Raw genomic sequence first — 20,807 nt, 5'->3', positions numbered from 1 at the left:
GTGTTCAAGAGGCGAAGGTTATGTTCGAGAGCGGAGGGTAATGTTCGAGAGTGGAGGGCTGTGTTTGAGAGTGGAGGGCAGTTTTCGAGAGCGGAGGGTAATGTTCGAGAGCGGAGGGCAGTGTTCGAGAGTGGAGGGTATTGTTCAAGAGCGGAGGGCAGTGTTCGAGAGTGGAGGGTAATGTTCGAGAGTGGAGGGTAATGTTTGAGAGCGGAGGGCAGTGTTCGAGAGCGGAGGGCAGTGTTTGAGAGTGGAGGGCAGTTTTTGAGAGCAGAGGGCAATGTTCGAGAGCAGAGGATAATGTTCGAGAGCGGAGGGCAGTGTTTGAGAGCAGAGGGTAATGTTCGAGAGAGGAGGGTAATGTTTGAGAGCGGAGGGTAACGTTCGAGAACGGAGGGTAGTACTCGAGAGCGGAGGGTAATGTTTGAGAGCGGAGGGTAGTTTTCGAGAGCGGAGGTTGATGTTCGAGAGTGGAGGGTGAAGTTCGAGAGCAGAGAGTAATGTTCGAGAGCAGACGGTAATGTTCGAGAGCGCAGGTTAGTGTTCGAAAGGCGAAGATAATGTTCGAGAGAGGAGGGTAGTGTTCGAGAAGCGAGGGTAATGTTCGAGAGCGGAGGGCAGTGTTCGAGAGCGGAGGTAATGTTCGAGAGTGGAGGGCAGTGTTCGAGAACGGAGTGTACTGTTCAAGAGCGGAGGGCAGTGTTCGAGGACGGAGGGTAGTGTTCGAGAACAGAGGGTAATGTTCGAGAGCGCAGTGTAATGTTCGAGAGCGGAGGGTAAAATTCGAGAGCAGAGGTTAATATCCGAGAGCGGAGGGTGAAGTTCGAGAGCGGAGGATAGTCTTCCAGGTCAGAGGGCAGTGTTCGAGAGCGGAGGTTACAGTTCAAGAGCGGAGGGTAATGTTCAAGAGCGGAGGGTGATGTTCGAGAGCAGAGGGTAGTGTTCAAGAGGCGAAGGTAATGTTCGAGAGCGGAGGGTAATGTTCGAGAGTGGAGGGTAGTGTTCAAGAGTGGAGGGCTGTGTTCGAGAGCGGAGGGTAGTTTTCGAGAGCGGAGGGTGATGTTCGAAAGTGGAGGGTTGTGTTCGAGAGCGGTGGGGAGTGTTCGAGAGCAGAGGGTAATGTTCGAGAGCGGAGGGCAGTGTTCGAGAGCGGAAGATAGTACTCGAGAGCGGAGGGTAATATTCGAGAGCGGAGGGTAATATTCGAGAGCGGAGGGTAATATTCGAGAGAGGAGGGTGAAGTTCGAGAGTGGAGGGTCGTCTTCTAGAGCGGAGGGTAATGTTCGAGAGCAGTGGGTAATGTTTGAGAGCGGAGGGTAACGTTCGAGAGCGGAAGATAGTACTCGAGAGCGGAGGGTAATATTCGAGAGCGGAGGGTAATATTCGAGAGCGGAGGGTAATATTCGAGAGAGGAGGGTGAAGTTCGAGAGTGGAGGGTCGTCTTCTAGAGCGGAGGGTAATGTTCGAGAGCGTTGGGTAATGTTCGAGAGCGGAGAGTGATGTTCGAGAGCGGAGGGTAGTGTTCGAGAGTGGAGGATGATGTTCGAGAGCGGAGGGTGAATTTCGAGAGCAGAGAGTAATGTTCGAGAGCGGAGGGTAATGTTCGAGAGCGGAGGGTAAAATTCGAGAGCGGAGGTTAATATCCGAGAGTGGAGGGTAATGTTCGAGAGAGGAGGGTAGTGTTCGAGAAGCGAGGGTAATGTTCGAGAGCGGAGGGCAGTGTTCGAGAACGGAGGGTAATGTTCGAGAGTGGAGGGCAGTGTTCGAGAATGGAGGGTACTGTTCGAGAGTGGATGATAATGTTCAAGAGCGGAGGTAGTGTTCAAGAGGCGAATGTAATGTTCGAGAGCGGAGGGTAATGTTCGAGAGCGGAGGGTAGTGTTCAAGAGTGGAGGGTTGTGTTCGAGAGCGGAGTGTAGTGTTCGAGAGCGGAGGGTAATGTTCGAGAGCGGAGGGAAATATTTGAGAGTGGAGTGTAAACTCGAGTGCGGAGGGTAATATTCGAGAGCGGAGGGTAATGTTTGAGAGTGGAGGGCAGTGTTCGAGAACAGAGGGTACTGTTCAGGAGCGGTGGGCAGTGTTCGAGAGCGGAGGGTAATGTTTGAGAGTGGAGGGCATTGTTCGAGAACAGAGGGTACTGTTCAGGAGCGGTGGGCAGTGTTCGAGAGCGGAGGGCAGTGTTCGAGTGCGGAGGCTGATGTTCGAGAGTGGAGGGCAGTGTTCGAGAACGGAGTGTACTGTTCGAGAGCAGAGGGTAATGTTCGAGAGCGGAGGGCTGTGTTTGAGAGTGGAGGGCAGTGTTCGAGAGCGGAGGGTAATGTTCGAGAGCGGAGGGCAGTGTTCGAGAGCGGAGGGTAATGTTCAAGAGCGGAGGGCAGTGTTCGAGAGTGGAGGGTAATGTTCGAGAGCGGAGGGCAGTGTTCGATAGCGGAGGGCAGTGTTCGAGAGCGGAAGGTAATGTTCGAGAGTGGAGGGTAATGTTTGAGAGCGGAGGGCAGTGTTCGAGAGCGGAGGGCAGTGTTCGAGAGCGGAAGGTAATGTTCGAGAGCGGAGGGCAGTGTTCGAGAGCGGAGGGTACTGTTCGAGAGCAGTGGGCAGTGTTTGAGAGTGGAGGGCAGTTTTTGAGAGCGGAGGGCAGTGTTTGAGAGCAGAGGGTAATGTTCGAGAGAGGAGGGTAATGTTTGAGAGCGGAGGGTAACGTTCGAGAATGGAGGGTAGTACTCGAGAGCGGAGGGTAATGTTTGAGAGCGGAGGGCAGTGTTCGAGAGCGGAGGGCAGTGTTCGAGAGCGGAGGGTAATATTCGAGAGAGGAGGGTGAAGTTCGAGAGCGGAGGGTAGTCTTCGCGAGCGGAGGGTAATGTTCGAGAGCGGTGGGTAATGTTCGAGAGCGGAGGTTGATGTTCAAGAGCAGATGGTAGTGTTCGAGAGCAGAGGATGATGTTCGAGAGTGGAGGGTGAAGTTCCAGAGCAGAGAGTAATGTTCGAGAGCAGACGGTAATGTTCGAGAGCGCAGGTTAGTGTTCGAAAGGCGAAGATAATGTTCGAGAGAGGAGGGTAGTGTTCGAGAAGCGAGGGTAATGTTCGAGAGCGGAGGGCAGTGTTCGAGAGCGGAGGTAATGTTCGAGAGTGGAGGGCAGTGTTCGAGAACGGAGTGTACTGTTCAAGAGCGGAGGGCAGTGTTCGAGGACGGAGGGTAGTGTTCGAGAACAGAGGGTAATGTTCGAGAGCGCAGTGTAATGTTCGAGAGCGGAGGGTAAAATTCGAGAGCAGAGGTTAATATCCGAGAGCGGAGGGTGAAGTTCGAGAGCGGAGGATAGTCTTCCAGGTCAGAGGGCTGTGTTCGAGAGCGGAGGTTACAGTTCGAGAGCGGAGGGTAATGTTCAAGAGCGGAGCGTGATGTTCGAGAGTGGAGGGTAGTGTTCACGAGGCGAAGGTAATGTTCGAGAGCGGAGGGTAATGTTCGAGAGTGGAGGGTAGTGTTCAAGAGTGGAGGGCTGTGTTCGAGAGCGGAGGGTAGTTTTCGAGAGCGGAGGTTGATCTTCGAGAGTGGAGGGTTGTGTTCGAGAGCGGTGGGGAGTGTTCGAGAGCAGAGGGTAATGTTCGAGAGCGGAGGGTAATATTTGAGAGTGGAAGGTGAAGGTCGAGAGCAGAGAGTAATGTTCGAGAGCGGAGGGTAATGTTCGAGAGTTGAGATTAGTGATTGAAAGGTGAAGGTAATGTTCGAGAGCGGAGGGTAATGTTCGAGAGTGGAGGGTAGTGTTCAAGAGTGGAGGGCTGTGTTCGAGAGCGGAGGGTAGTTTTCGAGAGCGGAGGGTGATGTTCAAGAGTGGAGGGTTGTGTTCGAGAGCGGTGGGTAGTGTTCGAGAGCAGAGGGTAATGTTCGAGAGCGGAGGGTAATATTTGAGAGTGGAGGGTGAAGGTCGAGAGCAGAGAGTAATGTTCGAGAGTGGAGGGTAATGTTCGAGAGCGGAGGGCAGTGTTCGAGAGTGGAGGGTAATGTTCAAGAGCGGAGGGCAGTGTTCGAGTGTGGAGGATAATGTTCGAGAGCGGAGGGCAGTGTTCGATACCGGAGGGCAGTTTTCGAGAGCGGATGGTAATGTTTGAGAGCAGAGGGCAGTGTTCGAGAGCGGAGGGCAGTGTTCGACAGCGGAGGGCAGTGTTCGAGAGCGGAGGGTACTGTTCGAGAGCGGAGGGCAGTGTTTGAGAGCGAAGGGTAACGTTCGAGAACGGAGGGTAGTACTCGAGAGCGGAGGGTACTGTTCGAGAGCGGAGGGCAGTGTTTGAGAGTGGAGGGCAGTTTTTGAGAGCGGAGGGCAATGTTCGAGAGCAGAGGGTAATGTTCGAGAGCGGAGGGCAGTGTTTGAGAGCGGAGGGTAATGTTCGAGAGCGGAGGGTAATGTTTGAGAGCGGAGGGTAACGTTCGAGAACGGAGGGTAGTACTCGAGAGCGGAGGGTAATGTTCGAGAGCGGAGGGCAGTGTTCGAGAGCGGAGGGTAATGTTCAAGAGCGGATGGCAGTGTTCGAGAGTGGAGGGTAATGTTCGAGAGCGGAGGGCAGTGTTCGATAGCGGAGGGCAGTTTTCGAGAGCGGATGGTAATGTTTGAGAGCGGAGAGCAGTGTTCGAGAGCGGAGGGCAGTGTTCGAGAGCGGAAGGTAATGTTCGAGAGCGGGGGGCAGTGTTCGAGAGCGGAGGGTACTGTTCGAGAGCGGAGGGCAGTGTTTGAGAGTGGAGGGCAGTTTTTGAGAGCAGAGGGCAATGTTCGAGAGCAGAGGGTAATGTTCGAGAGCGGAGGGCAGTGTTTGAGAGCAGAGGGTAATGTTCGAGAGAGGAGGGTAATGTTTGAGAGCGGAGGGTAACGTTCGAGAACGGAGTGTAGTACTCGAGAGCGGAGGGTAATGTTTGAGAGCGGAGGGCAGTGTTCGAGAACGGAGGGCAGTGTTCGAGAGCGGAGGGTAATATTCGAGAGCGGAGGGTAATATTCGAGAGAGGAGGGTGAAGTTCGAGAGCGGAGGGTAGTCTTCGCGAGCGGAGGGTAATGTTCGAGAGCGGTGGGTAATGTTCGAGAGCGGAGGTTGATGTTCGAGAGTGGAGGGTGAAGTTCGAGAGCAGAGAGTAATGTTCGAGAGCAGACGGTAATGTTCAAGAGCGCAGGTTAGTGTTCGAAAGGCGAAGATAATGTTCGAGAGAGGAGGGTAGTGTTCGAGAAGCGAGGGTAATGTTCGAGAGCGGAGGGCAGTGTTCGAGAGCGGAGGTAATGTTCGAGAGTGGAGGGCAGTGTTCGAGAACGGAGTGTACTGTTCAAGAGCGGAGGGCAGTGTTCGAGGACGGAGGGTAGTGTTCGAGAACAGAGGGTAATGTTCGAGAGCGCTGTGTAATGTTCGAGAGCGGAGGTTAGTGTTCGAAAGGCGAAGATAATGTTCGAGAGAGGAGGGTAGTGTTCGAGAAGCGAGGGTAATGTTCGAGAGCGGAGGGCAGTGTTCGAGAGCGGAGGTAATGTTCGAGAGTGGAGGGCAGTGTTCGAGAACGGAGTGTACTGTTCAAGAGCGGAGGGCAGTGTTCGAGGACGGAGGGTAGTGTTCGAGAACAGAGGGCAATGTTCGAGAGCGCAGTGTAATGTTCGAGAGCGGAGGGTAAAATTCGAGAGCAGTGGTTAATATCCGAGAGCGGAGGGTGAAGTTCGAGAGCGGAGGATAGTCTTCCAGGTCAGAGGGCAGTGTTCGAGAGCGGAGGTTACAGTTCGAGAGCGGAGGGTAATGTTCAAGAGCGGAGGGTGGTGTTCGAGAGTGGAGGGTAGTGTTCAAGAGGCGAAGGTAATGTTCGAGAGCGGAGGGTAATGTTCGAGAGTGGAGGGTAGTGTTCAAGAGTGGAGGGCTGTGTTCGAGAGCGGAGGGTAGTTTTCGAGAGCGGAGGGTGATGTTCGAGAGTGGAGGGTTGTGTTCGAGAGCGGTGGGGAGTGTTCGAGAGCAGAGGGTAATGTTCGAGAGCGGAGGGTAATATTTGAGAGTGGAAGGTGAAGGTCGAGAGCAGAGAGTAATGTTCGAGTGCGGAGGGTAATGTTCGAGAGTGGCGATTAGTGATTGAAAGGTGAAGGTAATGTTCGAGAGCGGAGGGTAATGTTCGAGAGTGGAGGGTAGTGTTCAAGAGTGGAGGGCTGTGTTCGAGAGCGGAGGGTAGTTTTCGAGAGCGGAGGGTGATGTTCGAGAGTGGAGGGTTGTGTTCGAGAGCGTAGGTAGTGTTCGAGAGCAGAGGGTAATGTTCGAGAGCGGAGGGTAATATTTGAGAGTGGAGGGTGAAGGTCGAGAGCAGAGAGTAATGTTCGAGAGTGGAGGGTAATGTTCGAGAGCGGAGGGCTGTGTTCGAGAGCGGAGGGTAATGTTCAAGAGCGGAGGGCAGTGTTCGAGTGTGGCGGATAATGTTCGAGAGCGGAGGGCAGTGTTCGATACCGGAGGGCAGTATTTGAGAGCGGATGGTAATGTTTGAGAGCGGAGGGCAGTGTTCGAGAGCGGAGGGCAGTGTTCGAGAGCGGAGGGCAGTGTTCGAGAGCGGAGGGTACTGTTCGAGAGCGGAGGGCAGTGTTTGAGAGCGGAGGGCAATGTTCGAGAGCAGAGGGTAATGTTCGAGAGCGGAGGGCAGTGTTTGAGAGCGGAGGGTAATGTTCGAGAGCGGAGGGTAATGTTTGAGAGCGGAGGGTAACGTTCGAGAATGGAGGGTAGTACTCGAGAGCGGAGGGCAATGTTCGAGAGCAGAGGGTAATGTTCGAGAGCGGAGGGCAGTGTTCGAGAGCGGAGGGTACTGTTCGAGAGCGGAGGGCAGTGTTTGAGAGCGAAGGGTAACGTTCGAGAACGGAGGGTAGTACTCGAGAGCGGAGGGTACTGTTCGAGAGCGGAGGGCAGTGTTTGAGAGTGGAGGGCAGTTTTTGAGAGCGGAGGGCAATGTTCGAGAGCAGAGGGTAATGTTCGAGAGCGGAGGGCAGTGTTTGAGAGCGGAGGGTAATGTTCGAGAGCGGAGGGTAATGTTTGAGAGCGGAGGCTAACGTTCGAGAACGGAGGGTAGTACTCGAGAGCGGAGGGTAATGTTCGAGAGTGGAGGGCAGTGTTCGAGAGCAGAGGGTAATGTTCAAGAGCGGAGGGCAGTGTTCCAGAGTGGAGGGTAATGTTCGAGAGCGGAGGGCAGTGTTCGATAGCGGAGGGCAGTTTTCGAGAGCGGATGGTAATGTTTGAGAGCGGAGGGCAGTGTTCGAGAGCGGAGGGCAGTGTTCGAGAGCGGAAGGTAATGTTCGAGAGCGGGGGGCAGTGTTCGAGAGCGGAGGGTACTGTTCGAGAGCAGAGGGTACTGTTCGAGAGCGGAGGGCAGTGTTTGAGAGCGGAGGGTAACGTTCGAGAACGGAGGGTAGTACTCGAGAGCGGAGGGTACTGTTCGAGAGCGGAGGGCAGTGTTTGAGAGTGGAGGGCAGTTTTTGAGAGCAGAGGGCAATGTTCGAGAGCAGAGGGTAATGTTCGAGAGCGGAGGGCAGTGTTTGAGAGCAGAGGGTAATGTTCGAGAGAGGAGGGTAATGTTTGAGAGCGGAGGGTAACGTTCGAGAACGGAGTGTAGTACTCGAGAGCGGAGGGTAATGTTTGAGAGCGGAGGGCAGTGTTCGAGAGCGGAGGGCAGTGTTCGAGAGCGGAGGGTAATATTCGAGAGCGGAGGGTAATATTCGAGAGAGGAGGGTGAAGTTCGAGAGCGGAGGGTAGTCTTCGCGAGCGGAGGGTAATGTTCGAGAGCGGTGGGTAATGTTCGAGAGCGGAGGTTGATGTTCGAGAGTGGAGGGTGAAGTTCGAGAGCAGAGAGTAATGTTCGAGAGCAGACGGTAATGTTCGAGAGCGCAGGTTAGTGTTCGAAAGGCGAAGATAATGTTCGAGAGAGGAGGGTAGTGTTCGAGAAGCGAGGGTAATGTTCGAGAGCGGAGGGCAGTGTTCGAGAGCGGAGGTAATGTTCGAGAGTGGAGGGCAGTGTTCGAGAACGGAGTGTACTGTTCAAGAGCGGAGGGCAGTGTTCGAGGACGGAGGGTAGTGTTCGAGAACAGAGGGTAATGTTCGAGAGCGCTGTGTAATGTTCGAGAGCGGAGGGTAAAATTCGAGAGCAGAGGTTAATATCCGAGAGCGGAGGGTGAAGTTCGAGAGCGGAGGATAGTCTTCCAGGTCAGAGGGCAGTGTTCGAGAGCGGAGCTTACAGTTCGAGAGCGGAGGGTAATGTTCAAGAGCGGAGGGTGATGTTCGAGAGCGGAGGGTAGTGTTCAAGAGGCGAAGTTAATGTTCGAGAGCGGAGGGTAATGTTCGAGAGTGGAGGGTAGTGTTCAAGAGTAGAGGGCTGTGTTCGAGAGCGGAGGGTAGTTTTCGAGAGCGGAGGGTGATGTTCGAGAGTGGAGGGTTGTGTTCGAGAGTGGTGGGTAGTGTTCGAGAGCAGAGGGTAATGTTCGGGAGCGGAGGGTAATATTTGAGAGTGGAGGGTGAAGGTCGAGAGCAGAGAGTAATGTTCGAGAGCGGAGGGTAATGTTCGAGAGTGGAGATTAGTGATTGAAAGGTGAAGGTAATGTTCGAGAGCGGAGGGTAATGTTCGAGAGTGGAGGTTAGTGTTCAAGAGTGGAGGGCTGTGTTCGAGAGCGGAGGGTAGTTTTCGAGAGCGGAGGGTGATGTTCGAGAGTGGAGGGTTGTGTTCGAGAGTGGTGGGGAGTGTTCGAGAGCAGAGGGTAATGTTCGAGAGCGGAGGGTAATATTTGAGAGTGGAGGGTGAAGGTCGAGAGCAGAGAGTAATGTTCGAGAGCGGAGGGTAATGTTCGAGAGTGGAGATTAGTGATTGAAAGGTGAAGGTAATGTTCGAGAGCGGAGGGTAATGTTCGAGAGAGGAGGGTAGTGTTCAAGAGTGGAGGGCTGTGTTCGAGAGCGGAGGGAAGTTTTCGAGAGCGGAGGGTAATATTTGAGAGTGGAGGGTGAAGGTCGAGAGCAGAGAGTAATGTTCGAGAGTGGAGGGTAATGTTCGAGAGCGGAGGGCTGTGTTCGAGAGCGGAGGGTAATGTTCAAGAGCGGAGGGCAGTGTTCGAGTGTGGAGGATAATGTTCGAGAGTGGAGGGCAGTGTTCGATAGCGGAGGGCAGTTTTCGAGAGAGGATGGTAATGTTTGAGAGCGGAGGGCAGTGTTCGAGAGCGGAGGGCAGTGTTCGAGAGCGGAGGGCAGTGTTCGAGAGCGGAGGGTACTGTTCGAGAGCGAAGGGCAGTGTTTGAGAGCGGAGGGTAACGTTCAAGAACGGAGGGTAGTACTCGAGAGCGGAGGGTACTGTTCGAGAGTGGAGGGCAGTTTTTGAGAGCGGAGGGCAATGTTCGAGAGCAGAGGGTAATGTTCGAGAGCGGAGGGCAGTGTTTGAGAGCGGAGGGTAATGTTCGAGAGCGGAGGGTAATGTTTGAGAGCGGAGGGTAACGTTCGAGAACGGAGGGTAGTACGCGAGAGCGGAGGGTAATGTTTGAGAGCGGAGGGCAGTGTTCGAGAGCGGAGGGCAGTGTTCGAGAGCGGAGGGTAATGTTCGAGAGCAGAGGGTAATGTTCGAGAGTGGAGGGTAGTGTTCAAGAGTGGAGGGTTGTGTTCGAGAGCGGAGGGTAGTTTTCGAGAGCGGAGGGTGATGTTCGAGAGTGGAGGGTTGTGTTCGAGAGCGGTGGGTAGTGTTCGAGAGCAGAGGGTAATGTTCGAGAGCGGAGGGTAATATTTGAGAGTGGAGGGTGAAGGTCGAGAGCAGAGAGTAATGTTCGCGAGTGGAGGGTAATGTTCGAGAGTGGAGATTAGTGATTGAAAGGTGAAGGTAATGATCGAGAGCGGAGGGTAATGTTCGAGAAGCGAGGGTAATGTTCGAGAGCGGAGGGCAGTGTTCGAGAACGGAGGGTACTGTTCAAGAGCGGAGGGCAGTGTTCGAGTGCGGAGGCTGATGTTCGAGAGTGGAGGGCAGTGTTCGAGAACGGAGTGTACTGTTCGAGAGCAGAGTGTGATGTTCGAGAGCGGAGGGTGATGTTCGAGAGTGGAGAGTAGAGTTCGAGAGCGGAGGGTGATGTTCGAGAGCGGAGGGTGATGTTCGAGAGAAGAGGGTAATGTTCGAGAGCGGAGGGTACTGTTCAGGAGCGGACGGCAGTGTTCGAGAGCGGAGGGCAGTGTTCGAGAGCGGAGGGTACTGTTCGAGAGCGGAGGGTAGTGTTCGAGAGCGGAGGGTGATGTTCGAGAGCGTAGGGTAGTGTTCAAGAGGCGAAGGTTATGTTCGAAGCGGAAGGTAATGTTCAAGAGTGGAGAGTAGAGTTCGAGAGCAGAGGGTGATGTTCGAGAGCGGAGGGTAATGTTCGAGAGCGGAGGGCAGTGTTCGAGAGCGGAGGGTAATGTTCGAGAGCGGAGGGCAGTGTTTGAGAGCGGAGGGTAATGTTCGAGAGCGGAGGGTAATGTTTGAGAGCGGAGGTTAACGTTCGAGAACGGAGGGTAGTACTCGAGAGCGGAGGGTAATGTTTGAGAGCGGATGGCAGTGTTCGAGAGCGGAGGGTAATATTCGAGAGCGGAGGGTAATATTCGAGAGAGGAGGGTGAAGTTCGAGAGCGGAGGGTAGTCTTCGCGAGCGGAGGGTAATGTTCGAGAGCGGTGGGTAATGTTCGAGAGCGGAGGGTGATGTTCGAGAGCGGAGGTTGATGTTCGAGAGCAGAGGGTAGTGTTCGAGAGCAGAGGATGATGTTCGAGAGTGGAGGGTGAAGTTCGAGAGCAGAGAGTAATGTTCGAGAGCAGACGGTAATGTTCGAGAGCGGAGGTTAGTGTTCGAAAGGCGAAGGTAATGTTCGAGAGTGGAGGGTAGTGTTTGAGAGAGGAGGGTAGAGTTCGAGAGCAGAGGGTGATGTTCGAGAGTGGAGGGTAATGTTCGAGAACGGAGGGCTGTGTTCGAGAGCGGAGGGCTGTTTTCAAGAGCGGAGGGCAGTGTTCGAGAGCAGAGGGCAGTGTTCGAGAGCGGAAGGTAATGTTCGTGAGTGGAGAATAATGTTCGAGAGCGGAGGGCAGTGTTCGAGAGCGGAGGGTAATGTTCGTGAGTGGAGAATAATGTTCGAGAGCGGAGGGCAGTGTTCGAGAGCGGAGGTAATGTTCGAGAGTGGAGGATGATGTTCGAGAGCGTAGGGTAGTGTTCAAGAGGCGAAGGTTATGTTCGAAAGCGGAGGGTAATGTTTGAGAGAGGAGGGTAGAGTTCGAGAGCAGAGGGTGATGTTCGAGAGTGGAGGGTAATGTTCGAGAACGGAGGGCTGTGTTCGAGAGCGGAGGGCTGTTTTCAAGAGCGGAGGGCAGTGTTCGAGAGCAGAGGGCAGTGTTCGAGAGCGGAAGGTAATGTTCGTGAGTGGAGAATAATGTTCGAGAGCGGAGGGCAGTGTTCGAGAGCGGAGGGTAATGTTCGTGAGTGGAGAATAATGTTCGAGAGCGGAGGGCAGTGTTCGAGAGCGGAGGGCAGTGTTCGAGAGCGGAGGGCAGTGTTCGAGAGCAGAGGGTAATGTTCGAGAGCGGAGGGTGATGTTCGAGAGCGGAAGGCAGTGTTCGAGAGCGGAGGGCAGTTTTCAACAGCGGAGGGTAATGTTTGAGAGCGGAGGACAGTGTTCGAGAGCGGAAGGTAATGTTCGAGAGCGGAGGGTAATGTTCGTGAGTGGTGAATAATGTTCGAGAGTGGAGGGCAGTGTTCGAGAGCGGAGGGTAATGTTTGAGAGCGGATGGTAATGTTTGAGATCGGAGGGTAACGTTCGAGAGCAGAGTGTAGTACTCGAGTGCGGAGGGTAATGTTCGAGTGCGGAGGGCAGTGTTCGAGACCGGAGGGCAGTGTTCGAGAGTGGAGGGTAATATTCGAGAGCGGAGGATAATATTCGAGAGAGGAGGGTGAAGTTCGAGAGCGGAGGGTAGTCTTCAAGAGCGGAGGGTAATGTTCGAGAGCAGTGGGTAATGTTCGAGAGCGGAGGGTGATGGTCGAGAGTGGTGTGTAGTGTTCGAGAGCGGAGGATGATGTTCGAGAGTGGAGGGTGAAGTTCGAGAGCCGAGAGTAATGTTCGAGAGCGGAGGATAATGTTTGAGAGTGGAAGTTAGTGTTCGAAAGGCGAAGGTAATGTTCGAGAGCGGAGGGTAGTGTTCGAGAAGCGAGGTTAAGTTCGAGGACGGAGGGTAGTGTTCGAGAGCAGAGGGTAATGTTCGAGAGCGGAGGATAATGTTCGAGAGCGGAGGGTAAAATTCGAGTGCGGAGGTTAATATCCGAGAGCGGAGGGTGAAGTTCGAGAGCGGAGGATAGTCTTCCTGGTCAGAGGGCAGTGTTCGAGAGCGGAGGGTACATTTCGAGAGCATAGGGTAATGTTCCAGAGCGGAGGGTGATGTTCGAGAGCAGAGGGTGATGTTCAAGAGGCGAAGGTAATGTTCGAGAGCAGAGGGTAATGTTCGAGAGTGGAGGGTGATGTTCGAGAGCAGAGGGTGATGTTCAAGAAGCGAAGGTAATGTTCGAGAGCGGAGGGCAGTGTTCGAGAGCGGAGGGTAATGTTCGAGAGCGGAGGGTAATGTTTGAGAGCGGAGGGTAACGTTCGAGAGCGGAGGATAGTACTCGAGAGCGGAGGGTAATATTCGAGAGTGGAGGGCAGTGTTCGAGAACGGAGGGTACTGTTCAAGAGCGGAGGGCAGTGTTCGAGAGCGGAGGGTAATGTTCGAGAGTGGAGGGTAATGTTCAAGAGCGGAGGGCAGTGTTCGAGAGTGGAGGGTAATGTTCGAGAGCGGAGGGCCGTGTTCGATAGCGGAGGGCAGTTTTCGAGAGCGGATGGTAATGTTTGAGAGCAGAGGGCACTGTTCGAGAGCGGAAGGTAATGTTCGAGAGTGGAGGGTAATGTTTGAGAGCGGAGGGCAGTTTTCGAGAGCGGATGGTAATGTTTGAGAGCGGAGGGAAATGTTCGAGAGTGGAGGGTAGTGTTCAAGAGTGGAGGGCTGTGTTCGAGAGCGGAGGGTAGTTTTCGAGAGCGGAGGGTGATGTTCGAGAGTGGAGGGTTGTGTTCGAGAGTGGTGGGGAGTGTTCGAGAGCAGAGGGTAATGTTCGAGAGCGGAGGGTAATATTTGAGAGTGGAAGGTGAAGGTCGAGAGCAGAGAGTAATGTTCGAGAGCGGAGGGTAATGTTCGAGAGTTGAGATTAGTGATTGAAAGGTGAAGGTAATGTTCGAGAGCGGAGGGTAATGTTCGAGAGTGGAGGGTAGTGTTCAAGAGTGGAGGGCTGTGTTCGAGAGCGGAGGGTAGTTTTCGAGAGCGGAGGGTGATGTTCGAGAGTGGAGGGTTGTGTTCGAGAGCGGTGGGTAGTGTTCGAGAGCAGAGGGTAATGTTCGAGAGCGGAGGGTAATATTTGAGAGTGGAGGGTGAAGGTCGAGAGCAGAGAGTAATGTTCGAGAGTGGAGGGTAATGTTCGAGAGCGGAGGGCAGTGTTCGAGAGTGGAGGGTAATGTTCAAGAGCGGAGGGCAGTGTTCGAGTGTGGAGGATAATGTTCGAGAGCGGAGGGCAGTGTTCGATACCGGAGGGCAGTTTCCGAGAGCGGATGGTAATGTTTGAGAGCGGAGGGCAGTGTTTGAGAGCGGACGGCAGTGTTCGAGAGCGGAGGGCAGTGTTCGAGAGCGGAGGGTACTGTTCGAGAGCGGAGGGCAGTGTTTGAGAGCGAAGGGTAATGTTCGAGAACGGAGGGTAGTACTCGAGAGCGGAGGGTACTGTTCGAGAGCGGAGGGCAGTGTTTGAGAGTGGAGGGCAGTTTTTGAGAGCGTAGGGCAATGTTCGAGAGCAGAGGGTAATGTTCGAGAGCGGAGGGCAGTGTTTGAGAGCGGAGGGTAATGTTCGAGAGCGGAGGGTAATGTTTGAGAGCGGAGGGTAACGTTCGAGAACGGAGGGTAGTACTCGAGAGCGGAGGGTAATGTTCGAGAGCGGAGGGCAGTGTTCGAGAGCGGAGGGTAATGTTCAAGAGCGGAGGGCAGTGTTCGAGAGTGGAGGGTAATGTTCGAGAGCGGAGGGCAGTGTTCGATAGCGGAGGGCAGTTTTCGAGAGCGGATGGTAATGTTTGAGAGCGGAGAGCAGTGTTCGAGAGCGGAGGGCAGTGTTCGAGAGCGGAAGGTAATGTTCGAGAGCGGAGGGCAGTGTTCAAGAGCGGAGGGTACTGTTCGAGAGCGGAGGGCAGTGTTTGAGAGTGGAGGGCAGTTTTTGAGAGCAGAGGGCAATGTTCGAGAGCAGAGGGCAATGTTCGAGAGCGGAGGGCAGTGTTTGAGAGCAGAGGGTAATGTTCGAGAGAGGAGGGTAATGTTTGAGAGCGGAGGGTAACGTTCGAGAACGGAGTGTAGTACTCGAGAGCGGAGGGTAATGTTTGAGAGCGGAGGGCAGTGTTCGAGAACGGAGGGCAGTGTTCGAGAGCGGAGGGTAATATTCGAGAGCGGAGGGTAATATTCGAGAGAGGAGGGTGAAGTTCGAGAGCGGAGGGTAGTCTTCGCGAGCGGAGGGTAATGTTCGAGAGCGGTGGGTAATGTTCGAGAGCGGAGGTAATGTTCGAGAGTGGAGGGCAGTGTTCAAGAACGGAGTGTACTGTTCAAGAGCGGAGGGCAGTGTTCGAGGACGGAGGGTAGTGTTCGAGAACAGAGGGTAATGTTCGAGAGCGCTGTGTAATGTTCGAGAGCGGAGGTTAGTGTTCGAAAGGCGAAGATAATGTTCGAGAGAGGAGGGTAGTGTTCGAGAAGCGAGGGTAATGTTCGAGAGCGGAGGGCAGTGTTCGAGAGCGGAGGTAATGTTCGAGAGTGGAGGGCAGTGTTCGAGAACGGAGTGTACTGTTCAAGAGCGGAGGGCAGTGTTCGAGGACGGAGGGTAGTGTTCGAGAACAGAGGGCAATGTTCGAGAGCGCAGTGTAATGTTCGAGAGCGGAGGGTAAAATTCGAGAGCAGAGGTTAATATCCGAGAGCGGAGGGTGAAGTTCGAGAGCGGAGGATAGACTTCCAGGTCAGAGGGCAGTGTTCGAGAGCGGAGGTTACAGTTCGAGAGCGGAGGGTAATGTTCAAGAGCGGAGGGTGATGTTCGAGAGTGGAGGGTAGTGTTCAAGAGGCGAAGGTAATGTTCGAGAGCGGAGGGTAATGTTCGAGAGTGGAGGGTAGTGTTCAAGAGTGGAGGGCTGTGTTCGAGAGCGGAGGGTAGTTTTCAAGAGCGGAGGGTGATGTTCGAGAGTGGAGGGTTGTGTTCGAGAGCGGTGGGGAGTGTTCGAGAGCAGAGGGTAATGTTCGAGAGCGGAGGGTAATATTTGAGAGTGGAGGGTGAAGGTCGAGAGCAGAGAGTAATGTTCGAGAGTGGAGGGTAATGTTCGAGAGCGGAGGGCAGTGTTCGAGAGTGGAGGGTAATGTTCAAGAGCGGAGGGCAGTGTTCGAGTGTTGAGGATAATGTTCGAGAGCGGAGGGCAGTGTTCGATACCGGAGGGCAGTTTTCGAGAGCGGATGGTAATGTTTGAGAGCGGAGGGCAGTGTTTGAGAGCGGACGGCAGTGTTCGAGAGCGGAGGGCAGTGTTCGAGAGCGGAGGGTACTGTTCGAGAGCGGAGGGCAGTGTTTGAGAGCGAAGGGTAATGTTCGAGAACGGAGGGTAGTACTCGAGAGCGGAGGGTACTGTTCGAGAGCGGAGGGCAGTGTTTGAGAGTGGAGGGCAGTTTTTGAGAGCGTAGGGCAATGTTCGAGAGCAGAGGGTAATGTTCGAGAGCGGAGGGCATGTTTGAGAGCGGAGGGTAATGTTCGAGAGCGGAGGGTAATGTTTGAGAGCGGAGGGTAACGTTCGAGAACGGAGGGTAGTACTCGAGAGCGGAGGGTAATGTTCGAGAGCGGAGGGCAGTGTTCGAGAGCGGAGGGTAATGTTCAAGAGCGGAGGGCAGTGTTCGAGAGTGGAGGGTAATGTTCGAGAGCGGAGGGCAGTGTTCGATAGCGGAGGGCAGTTTTCGAGAGCGGATGGTAATGTTTGAGAGCGGAGAGCAGTGTTCGAGAGCGGAGGGCAGTGTTCGAGAGCGGAAGGTAATGTTCGAGAGCGGAGGGCAGTGTTCAAGAGCGGAGGGTACTGTTCGAGAGCGGAGGGCAGTGTTTGAGAGTGGAGGGCAGTTTTTGAGAGCAGAGGGCAATGTTCGAGAGCAGAGGGTAATGTTCGAGAGCGGAGGGCAGTGTTTGAGAGCAGAGGGTAATGTTCGAGAGAGGAGGGTAATGTTTGAGAGCGGAGGGTAACGTTCGAGAACGGAGTGTAGTACTCGAGAGCGGAGGGTAATGTTTGAGAGCGGAGGGCAGTGTTCGAGAACGGAGGGCAGTGTTCGAGAGCGGAGGGTAATATTCGAGAGCGGAGGGTAATATTCGAGAGAGGAGGGTGAAGTTCGAGAGCGGAGGGTAGTCTTCGCGAGCGGAGGGTAATGTTCGAGAGCGGTGGGTAATGTTCGAGAGCGGAGGTAATGTTCGAGAGTGGAGGGCAGTGTTCAAGAACGGAGTGTACTGTTCAAGAGCGGAGGGCAGTGTTCGAGGACGGAGGGTAGTGTTCGAGAACAGAGGGTAATGTTCGAGAGCGCTGTGTAATGTTCGAGAGCGGAGGTTAGTGTTCGAAAGGCGAAGATAATGTTCGAGAGAGGAGGGTAGTGTTCGAGAAGCGAGGGTAATGTTCGAGAGCGGAGGGCAGTGTTCGAGAGCGGAGGTAATGTTCGAGAGTGGAGGGCAGTGTTCGAGAACGGAGTGTACTGTTCAAGAGCGGAGGGCAGTGTTCGAGGACGGAGGGTAGTGTTCGAGAACAGAGGGCAATGTTCGAGAGCGCAGTGTAATGTTCGAGAGCGGAGGGTAAAATTCGAGAGCAGAGGTTAATATCCGAGAGCGGAGGGTGAAGTTCGAGAGCGGAGGATAGTCTTCCAGGTCAGAGGGCAGTGTTCGAGAGCGGAGGTTACAGTTCGAGAGCGGAGGGTAATGTTCAAGAGCGGAGGGTGATGTTCGAGAGTGGAGGGTAGTGTTCAAGAGGCGAAGGTAATGTTCGAGAGCGGAGGGTAATGTTCGAGAGTGGAGGGTAGTGTTCAAGAGTGGAGGGCTGTGTTCGAGAGCGGAGGGTAGTTTTCAAGAGCGGAGGGTGATGTTCGAGAGTGGAGGGTTGTGTTCGAGAGCGGTGGGGAGTGTTCGAGAGCAGAGGGTAATGTTCGAGAGCGGAGGGTAATATTTGAGAGTGGAAGGTGAAGGTCGAGAGCAGAGAGTAATGTTCGAGTGCGGAGGGTAATGTTCGAGAGTGGAGATTAGTGATTGAAAGGTGAAGGTAATGTTCGAGAGCGGAGGGTAATGTTCGAGAGTGGAGGGTAGTGTTCAAGAGTGGAGGGCTGTGTTCGAGAGCGGAGGGTAGTTTTCGAGAGCGGAGGGTGCTGTTCGAGAGTGGAGGGTTGTGTTCGAGAGCGTAGGTAGTGTTCGAGAGCAGAGGGTAATGTTCGAGAGCGGAGGGTAATATTTGAGAGTGGAGGGTGAAGGTCGAGAGCAGAGAGTAATGTTCGAGAGTGGAGGGTAATGTTCGAGAGCGGAGGGCTGTGTTCGAGAGCGGAGGGTAATGTTCAAGAGCGGAGGGCAGTGTTCGAGTGTGGAGGATAATGTTCGAGAGCGGAGGGCAGTGTTCGATACCGGAGGGCAGTTTTTGAGAGCGGATGGTAATGTTCGAGAGCGGAGGGCAGTGTTCGAGAGCGGAGGGCAGTGTTCGAGAGCGGAGGGTACTGTTCGAAAGCGGAGGGCAGTGTTTGAGAGCGGAGGGCAATGTTCGAGAGCAGAGGGTAATGTTCGAGAGCGGAGGGCAGTGTTTGAGAGCGGAGGGTAATGTTCGAGAGCGGAGGGTAATGTTTGAGAGCAGAGGGTAACGTTCGAGAATGGAGGGTAGTACTCGAGAGCGGAGGGTAATGTTCGAGAGCGGAGGGCAGTGTTCGAGAGCGGAGGGTACTGTTCGAGAGCGGAGGGCAGTGTTTGAGAGCGAAGGGTAACGTTCGAGAACGGAGGGTAGTACTCGAGAGCGGAGGGTACTGTTCGAGAGCGGAGGGCAGTGTTTGAGAGTGGAGGGCAGTTTTTGAGAGCGGAGGGCAATGTTCGAGAGCAGAGGGTAATGTTCGAGAGCGGAGGGCAGTGTTTGAGAGCGGAGGGTAATGTTCGAGAGCGGAGGGTAATGTTTGAGAGCGGAGGGTAACGTTCGAGAACGGAGGGTAGTACTCGAGAGCGGAGGGTAATGTTCGAGAGCGGAGGGCAGTGTTCGAGAGCAGAGGGTAATGTTCAAGAGCGGAGGGCAGTGTTCCAGAGTGGAGGGTAATGTTCGAGAGCGGAGGGCAGTGTTCGATAGCGAGGGCAGTTTTCGAGAGCGGATGGTAATGTTTGAGAGCGGAGGGCAGTGTTCGAGAGCGGAGGGTACTGTTCGAGAGCAGAGGGTACTGTTCGAGAGCGGAGGGCAGTGTTTGTGAGCGGAGGGTAACGTTCGAGAACGGAGGGTAGTACTCGAGAGCGGAGGGTACTGTTCGAGAGCGGAGGGCAGTGTTTGAGAGTGGAGGGCAGTTTTTGAGAGCAGAGGGCAATGTTCGAGAGCAGAGGGTAATGTTCGAGAGCGGAGGGCAGTGTTTGAGAGCAGAGGGTAATGTTCGAGAGAGGAGGGTAATGTTTGAGAGCGGAGGGTAACATTCGAGAACGGAGTGTAGTACTCGAGAGCGGAGAGTAATGTTTGAGAGCGGAGGGCAGTGTTCGAGAGCGGAGGGCAGTGTTCGAGAGCGGAGGGTAATATTCGAGAGCGGAGGGTAATATTCGAGAGAGGAGGGTGAAGTTCGAGAGCGGAGGGTAGTCTTCGCGAGCGGAGGGTAATGTTCGAGAGCGGTGGGTAATGTTCGAGAGCGGAGGTTGATGTTCGAGAGTGGAGGGTGAAGTTCGAGAGCAGAGAGTAATGTTCGAGAGCAGACGGTAATGTTCGTGAGCGCAGGTTAGTGTTCGAAAGGCGAAGATAATGTTCGAGAGAGGAGGGTAGTGTTCGAGAAGCGAGGGTAATGTTCGAGAGCGGAGGGCAGTGTTCGAGAGCGGAGGTAATGTTCGAGAGTGGAGGGCAGTGTTCGAGAACGGAGTGTACTGTTCAAGAGCAGAGGGCAGTGTTCGAGGACGGAGGGTAGTGTTCGAGAACAGAGGGTAATGTTCGAGAGCGTAGTGTAATGTTCGAGAGCGGAGGGTAAAATTCGAGAGCAGAGGTTAATATCCGAGAGCGGAGGGTGAAGTTCGAGAGCGGAGGATAGTCTTCCAGGTCAGAGGGCAGTGTTCGAGAGCGGAGCTTACAGTTCGAGAGCGGAGGGTAATGTTCAAGAGCGGAGGGTGATGTTCGAGAGCGGAGGGTAGTGTTCAAGAGGCGAAGTTAATGTTCGAGAGCGGAGGGTAATGTTCGAGAGTGGAGGGTAGTGTTCAAGAGTAGAGGGCTGTGTTCGAGAGCGGAGGGTAGTTTTCGAGAGCGGAGGGTGATGTTCGAGAGTGGAGGGTTGTGTTCGAGAGTGGTGGGTAGTGTTCGAGAGCAGAGGGTAATGTTCGAGAGCGGAGGGTAATATTTGAGAGTGGAGGGTGAAGGTCGAGAGCAGAGAGTAATGTTCGAGAGCGGAGGGTAATGTTCGAGAGTGGAGATTAGTGATTGAAAGGTGAAGGTAATGTTCGAGAGCGGAGGGTAATGTTCGAGAGTGGAGGGTAGTGTTCAAGAGTGGAGGGCTGTGTTCGAGAGCGGAGGGTAGTTTTCGAGAGCGGAGGGTGATGTTCGAGAGTGGAGGGTTGTGTTCGAGAGTGGTGGGGAGTGTTCGAGAGCAGAGGGTAATGTTCGAGAGCGGAGGGTAATATTTGAGAGTGGAGGGTGAAGGTCGAGAGCAGAGAGTAATGTTCGAGAGCGGAGGGTAATGTTCGAGAGTGGAGATTAGTGATTGAAAGGTGAAGGTAATGTTCGAGAGCGGAGGGTAATGTTCGAGAGAGGAGGGTAGTGTTCAAGAGTGGAGGGCTGTGTTCGAGAGCGGAGGGAAGTTTTCGAGAGCGGAGGGTAATATTTGAGAGTGGAGGGTGAAGGTCGAGAGCAGAGAGTAATGTTCGAGAGTGGAGGGTAATGTTCGAGAGCGGAGGGCTGTGTTCGAGAGCGGAGGGTAATGTTCAAGAGCGGAGGGCAGTGTTCGAGTGTGGAGGATAATGTTCGAGAGCGGAGGGCAGTGTTCGATAGCGGAGGGCAGTTTTCGAGAGAGGATGGTAATGTTTGAGAGCGGAGGGCAGTGTTCGAGAGCGGAGGGCAGTGTTCGAGAGCGGAGGGCAGTGTTCGAGAGCGGAGGGTACTGTTCGAGAGCGGAGGGCAGTGTTTGAGAGCGGAGGGTAACGTTCGAGAACGGAGGGTAGTACTCGAGAGCGGAGGGTACTGTTCGAGAGCGGAGGGCAGCGTTTGAGAGTGGAGGGCAGTTTTTGAGAGCGGAGGGCAATGTTCGAGAGCAGAGGGTAATGTTCGAGAGCGGAGGGCAGTGTTTGAGAGCGGTGGGTAATGTTCGAGAGCGGAGGGTAATGTTTGAGAGCGGAGGGTAACGTTCGAGAACGGAGGGTAGTACGCGAGAGCGGAGGGTAATGTTTGAGAGCGGAGGGCAGTGTTCGAGAGCGGAGGGCAGTGTTCGAGAGCGGAGGGTAATGTTCGAGAGCAGAGGGTAATGTTCGAGAGTGGAGGGTTGTGTTCGAGAGCGGAGGGTAGTTTTCGAGAGCGGAGGGTGATGTTCGAGAGTGGAGGGTTGTGTTC

This window comes from Pristiophorus japonicus, chromosome 6 (genome assembly GCF_044704955.1).
Source record: "Pristiophorus japonicus isolate sPriJap1 chromosome 6, sPriJap1.hap1, whole genome shotgun sequence".
Taxonomy (NCBI): domain Eukaryota; kingdom Metazoa; phylum Chordata; class Chondrichthyes; family Pristiophoridae; genus Pristiophorus; species Pristiophorus japonicus.
Note: the sequence above shows the minus strand (reverse complement) of the source record.